The sequence below is a fragment of the Apium graveolens genome, chromosome 2 (assembly GCF_009905375.1).
Source record: "Apium graveolens cultivar Ventura chromosome 2, ASM990537v1, whole genome shotgun sequence".
NCBI classification, from domain to species: domain Eukaryota; kingdom Viridiplantae; phylum Streptophyta; class Magnoliopsida; order Apiales; family Apiaceae; genus Apium; species Apium graveolens.
The window spans coordinates 70978587-70985884 of record NC_133648.1 but is presented as its reverse complement, the minus strand read 5'-3'; positions in this window follow the sequence as shown (position 1 = coordinate 70985884).

Sequence of the window (7298 nt, the reverse complement as noted above, 5' to 3'; positions counted from 1 at the left end):
GTGGGAGGCCAAGAAAAACATGGAGACAGATGCTATTATAACCTGGGAGAGATTTAGTCAGTTGTTTCTGGGAAAGTATTTCCCGAGGTTTATGGAAAACCAGATGGAGCTCAAGTTCTTGGAGCTAAAGCAGAATAACTTGTCTGTAGCAGAGTACGAAGCGAAATTTACTGAGTTATCAAGGTTTGTGCCGGAGTTTGTGAGCACCGAGGAAAAGAAAGCTAGGAGGTTTCAGCAGGGACTGAAACCGTGGATTCAGAATAGGGTGGCAATCCTTGAGCTTACGGACTATGCCACTCTGGTGCAAAAGGCAACGATTGTAGAAGTTGGAAGTGAACAGATGCAGAAGGAAAGAGAGAAGAAAGGAATAAAGAGGAAAAGTATGAGCATGGGTGGAGGTTCCGCAGGAAGGAGCTTCCCAACTAGATTTAATCGAGGAGCAGTGTCCCTACCAGGAAGGAACACTGGGTTTAAGGGCCAATGAGTGTGAGTGTGAGCCAGGGCGGCCAGAAGTCAAGAATGTCCTATTCCAACCAGTTCTCGACCCCCATTGCCAGCCTGTAACATATGTGGAAGGAATCACACTGGGGAGTGTAAAGAAAGGCCAGTAACCTATTTTAAGTGCGGTCGGGAAGGCCACTACTCAAATAAATGCCCTTCGTCATCCCCTGCTGTCGTTCCAACCACCAATTGTCATTGGTGTGGGACGCCCGGTCATTGGAAGAGGGAATGCCCAATGAACAAACCAGCAGCTTCGGGAGCAAGCAGGGCTGCTTCCAATAAGCCACCTACTGCAAGGACTTTCAACATGACAGTCCAGGATGCTATGAAAGATTCAGATGTGATAGCAGGTACCCTTTCTCTAAATTCAGTCAGTGCAAATGTTTTATTTGATTCGGGAGCAACTAAATCTTTTATATCAAAGGACCTTGCGCGTAAGTTAAGACTTAAGGCTGAAGCCTTGATAGAACCCTTACAAGTAGAAATAGCCAATCATGAAATTATTCCTGTTAACCAGATTCACCCCGCCTGTGAGATAGGCATAGGGGAGCAATCTTTCAGTGTTGATCTGATTCCTTTTAAATTAGGGGAGTTTGATGTGATTTTGGGAATGGACTGGCTATCTAGCAACGATGCTCAGATAGACTGTAAAGGGAAGAAAGTTAAGTTAAATATCCCTGGGAAGAAAGAAGTTATATTTAGAGGAAAAGGCAAACGCATAAATTTTGACTATGGCCCAGGCCAAAAGGATGCTACGAAAAGGAAGTGAGGCTTACCTAGCCTATGTGGTGGACACGCAGAAGGAGGTGCCCAACTTACAAGATATTCCAGTAGTCAACGAATTTGAAGATGTATTCCCACAAGACCTTCCGGGATTACCACCCGATAGAGTGATTGAATTTGCTATTGAGTTGGCCCCAGGGACGGCGCCAGTTTCAAAAGCACCTTACCGGTTAGCCCCGTTAGAAATGAAGGAATTAGCTATCCAATTGCAGGAACTCTTGGATAAGGGTATGATAAGACCCAGTGTGTCTCCGTGGGGAGCACCAGTGCTCCCCAGTTTTATTTGTTAAGAAGAAAGATGGGAGCATGAGATTGTGCATAGACTATCGAGAGTTGAACAAGCTAACCATAAAGAACAGGTACCATTACCTAGATAGACGATATGTTCGACAGCTAAAGGATGCTGTTTATTTTTCCAAGATCGGACCTGAGAACTGGATATCACCAACTAAAAGATTAAACCCGAAGATATTTCCAAGACAGCGTTCCTTACCAGGTATGGGCATTATGAGTTCTTGGTAATGTCCTTTGATTAACCAACGCCCCAGCGGCTTTCATGGATTTAATGAATAGAGTATTTAAGAAGTACTTGGACAAGTGTGTGATAGTTTTTATCGATGATATTTTGATCTACTCAAGGACTGAGGCAGAACATGCAGAGCATTTGAGGATAGCTCTAGGAATACTCAGAGAGGAGCAGTTATATGCCAAATTCTCGAAGTGTGAATTCTGGCGGAATGAAGTACAGTTTTTAGGACATGTGATCAATAAAGAAGGAGTATTGGTCGACCCCTCCAAGATAGAGGCGGTCTCAAATTGGGAAAGGCCAACCACACCCACAGAGGTAAGGAGTTTCATAGGATTGGCCGGCTACTATCGAAGATTTGTACAGGACTTTGCGAAGATCGCAGCCCCTTTGACACGACTTACTCGTAAGACAGAGAAGTTTGAATGGACGGAGAAATGCGAGAACATTTTTCAGAAATTAAAGAAAAGGTTGATAACGGCTCCGGTATTGGCATTGCCGGACGGAAAAGGAGATTTTGTGATATATAGTGACGCGTCGCACAAAGGATTAGGATGTGTGCTTATGCAGCACGGTAGAGTTATTGCGTATGCGTCGAGACAACTGAAGGAATACGAGGTTAGATATCCTACTCATGACCTTGAGCTCGCGGCAATAGTATTTGCTTTAAAAATTTGGAGGCACTACTTGTATGGAGAGAAGTGCGAGATTTTCACAGACCATAAGAGCCTCAAGTACATATTTACGCAGAAAGAGCTCAACATGCGCCATAGGAGATGGTTAGAACTAATCAAGGACTATGATTGTGAGATTCTCTATCATCCAGGGAAAGCCAATGTGGTGGCTGATGCCCTTAGTAGAAAGGAAGACTCAGAATGATAACGACTTCGGAAGAGTTGATAAGGGATTTTGAGAAAATGGAAATAGAAGTAAAGGTAACCGGAACCGGAACTGAAAAGCTTTTTGAGATCTCAATGCAGCCAGAGTTATTGGAAAAGATCAGATTGTGCCAGGAGAAAATAATGAATGAAGACAGAGAGTCAATGACTGGAGAGGAGATCCATACTGAGAAAGATGATAAAGGGATAATGAGGTACTCCTACCGAATTTGGGTTCCGAATGTTCAAGAACTTAAAGATGAGATTTTGGATGAAAGCCATAGTTCAAGGTATTCCATTCACCCGGGAAGTACCAAGATGTATAGGGATTTGAAGGAATATTACTGGTGGCCCAACATGAAGAGGGACGTAGCAGAATGGGTGAACAAGTGTTTGACTTGCCAAAGAGTAAAGGCAGAGCACCAGAGACCCAGTGGACTTTTGTGACCCCTGGAGATTCCCGAATGGAAATGGGAACAGATAGCGATGGATTTTGTTGTAGGCTTGCCAAGGACGAAAGCCAATCACGACGCCATTTGGGTAATTATAGACCGACTGACAAAGTCAGCTCATTTCATTCCTATCAATGAGAGATACACAGTCGATAGACTGGTGGACATTTACCTTAAGGAAATAGTGACGCGACATGGAGTCCCAGCGTCCATTGTCTCAGACCGAGACCCCAGGTTTAACTCCAGATTTTGGAGGAGCTTTCAGGAATGTGCGGGGACCAAGTTAAATATGAGTACCGCGTATCATCCCCAAACGGATGGACAGAGTGAAAGGACCATCCAGACATTAGAGGATATGTTGAGAGTCTGTGCAATAGACCTTAAAGGAAGTTGGGATGATCACCTGCCGTTGATCGAGTTTTCTTATAACAATAGCTTTCATGCTAGCATCGGAATGCCGCCTTATGAGGCCCTGTACGGAAGAAGGTGTCGATCTCCCTTATACTGGGATGAAGTAGGAGAGCGGAAGATGCTCGGACCCGAAGTGGTCCAAAGGACCAAAGATATAGTGGATCTTATCAGAGGGCGACTTGTGGCAGCCCAAGACAGACAAAAGAAATATGCAGACCTAGCCCGAAAGGACAAGGAATATGAAGTAGGGGACTTAGTACTGCTGAAAGTATCCCCTTGGAAGGGATTAATGAGGTTCGGAAAGAAAGGAAAACTAAGCCCAAGATACATTGGACCTTTTGAGATATTAAGACGGATTGGAAAGTTAGCTTACGAGCTAGCCCTACCCCCTAATTTGCAACAAGTTCATAATGTGTTCCATGTGTCAATGCTAAGGAGGTATCATCAAGATGCCAGGCACATAGTGGAGTACGAGCAGGTGGATATGCAGCCAGATCTAACTTACGTGGAGAAGCCAGTAAGGATTATGGATAAGAAGGAGCAGGTGCTTCGGAACAAAGTGATCAAGCTAGTCAGAGTACTATGGCAGAATCATAATGTGGAAGAATCAACTTGGGAACTAGAAAGCACAATGCTAGAAAAGTACCCCCATTTGTTTTCTGTTTGATTCCGGGACGGAATCCTTTTAAGGAGGGGAGACTGTAATAACCCCAAAATTTTCAACTTTTTGTAACCCTTGTGAATAGTGTTTTAGCTGAATGAGAAAACTTTCACGCCACACTATGTAGGGGTTCTGTTATGGATATTCTGGGATATTATTAGTACTCTATGAAGTATATAAGTGTATGTAAAGATCGTCAGAATCCAATTCCGAACACTTTGGTTTTTCCCGGAAATCCACAAGATACGGAGAGAATTGAGTATAAGGTAACAGGATAAAAAGGATTTAAATTAAAAGATTATAATAGAGGATCATAAAAAGGAATATAATGTATTGAGAAAGGTTAAGGGAACCTAAGTAATAAGATCCCGGGTATGATCCTTCAAACGATAAACGAGAACGAAAGTTAAGCGAACCGTATAACAGATCAGCGGTCATTAGGCAAACGATTAGGAAGTTAATCAAAGGGATTAGTGGGAATGATGTCATCCAACCAATAGAAAGAGGACAAGGAAGGGAGGATGACATCATGAGGATGACATAAGCATGACATGGGAAGGAAGGAGGTGTGGTAGCTTTGTAACCACACAATTTCAAGGGCAAGAAGGTAATTGACTAAATCAAATACAAAACAAGTCAACCAAGCCAAGTAAAAATCATTCTCATCAAAAATCAAAAAGCAACCAAGGCATTAGTTCTTCATTGCTCTCGGCTTTCTTACTTTTTAAAGGCAAGATTTTTCAAAATCCAAGATCCAAGCTTCCTAAATTGGTAAGATAATTCCCTAATCATCTTCATGCTTAGTTAGGACTATATCATGAGTTTAAGCCATTAATTCTTTCTCAATCTTCTTCATTTAATCAAAGAAGAAGACAATGAATAGTGTTTTCAAGTTTTTAACTTGAACTTTTTCTTGTTTTTCTTGAAGATCCAAGCATTCTTAAGACTTCTCAAAGCTTCTTAAGGCTTCCTAGCTCCACCCACCACTTCAAGGAAGGTATACCATCTCCAAACCCTAGATTCCTATATATTATAAGATGATTTTGATTAGTGGGTTGATATTGTAGCTTGTTGTTATGATTTAGAGTTTGAGATTTGGAATGGTAGTGAAATGGAATGGTAATTGTTGTGGTTTTGATTTAAAGGAACTTAAGTATGATTAAAGTTAAGTTTAAGCATAAGTATGAATGATTAAATTGAATTGGTTGGGGTTGTTATGATGTGATAAGGATGGATGTTGGTTGTATGTTGGATTTGAGGTTGGTTTGTGGTTGGTTTTGTATGGTTTAAAATTTGGAAATCGCGTAAACATAGCCGTCGTAACGTCCGATTTTCTTTGGACTGTTTTTGTGCATAGCATTAGGACCCGAGAACCCCCTGCTAGATTATGACCACTGCCATTATTAGATAGCTCATGTTACGAGCTTCGTTTTGATATGTAGTTCGTTCGATTCCGATGCACGGTTTAGGAGAAACGACCGTTTCAAGTAACGGCGTTTCGCGAATGAAACTTTTTCCCTCGCCTTACTTTGAAATGTAGGTTAAAGACCAAAAAGGGTTAATTAATGTATGAAACATTTATGGTAAGTGTGTTAGGCAGTTGGTAAGACATTCGCGAAGGAATCGCTTTAAAACTCGTAAAGGTTAAATTATTAAAAATGGTGGAGCCGAGGGTACCCGAGTGACTTAAGCGAATCGGTGAGCGCAAAACAAGCGTTAGAATCTAAGTTAGTTAAAGTATAGTTTTACAAGTGACTTTGGTTTAATTCCAACTTACTTGTTGTTTATAGGTTATCAGACTCGTCCCGAGCCTTTCTCACCCCCAAGTCGCTCAGGCAAGTATTCTATCCGTTATACTGTTGTTGTGATGTATACATTTGTATATGCATGATCTTGCGATAGATGCATGTTGGTTATTTAGCAAATTCTTGCGATATATTGTAGCATGTGATATGGTATATATGCATGCCTGTTTCATATTCTTGAAATATATATCTGTTGGTTCAGTTGATAATACCTACGCTAGAGGATAGCGGTATCTTGCATATACCCTTAGTATAGGGACCCAAAGGTGAAAATATTTTCTAAAACCGGGAGTCGAGGATCCCGAGTAGATTTTTGTATATATGGATATGGATATATATATATATATTTATATTTATATATATATATGGTTATAATTTTCCAAACTATTAATCGAATAAGGTTTATTCGATAGCTTTAACTTTACTTTATTATTGAATATTATTCGAATATTATTCGAGGGCTTATGACTCTTTTATATTATTTATTGAATATTATTTGAATATTATTCGAGGGCTTATGACTCTTTTATATTATTTATTGAATATTATTTGAATATTCATTCGAGGACTTATGACTCTTTTATATTATTTAATGAATATTATTTGAATATTCATTTGAGGATCTATGACTCCGATTATTTGCTGAGATATATTCTTTATTTTATTAAAGAATAAGATGTAAATAATCAAACTTATTTTCGATTATTAAAATAAAGATAATACTTTCATATAAGTATATCTTTGGTTATTTAATACTCGTTTCAAGTATAAGTTTTAATATTTCTACTTTAATTATTTTTATAAAGACTATTCTTTATGGGAATATTATTTAAATAATAATATTCGGTCATTTTCTAAATATTCTGGGGACTGATTTACTTCATTAAATCAGCTTTACTCCAAACACTCTTTAAAGTGTTTTCGAGTCTTCAAAATGATTTTTAAAAGTCAGAGTGGATCCCAAAACTCTTTTTTTTATATTTAAGATCTTCCTTTTAAGGGGATTTAAATACTCGCTCAAAACCTGGGGAATCCGGCTCTGTGGTGTATTTTATATTCGCAACGAGGTTGCAGTTTTGGTAAATGAATTGATTACTTGCCCAACATTCGGGAAGTAAGCCCATCTAATTGAGTCGGCATAAGCGACAGGCCGGGGTACGGTCTATTATTGTGTAAGTGGCTGGGTGGCAGTCCATCAACGCGTGAGGGGCCGGGTAACGGTCTAGCGCGAGGTCCTAATGCGGCCAGGGTGATGACCGGTGAGGAATTCATCCATCTACA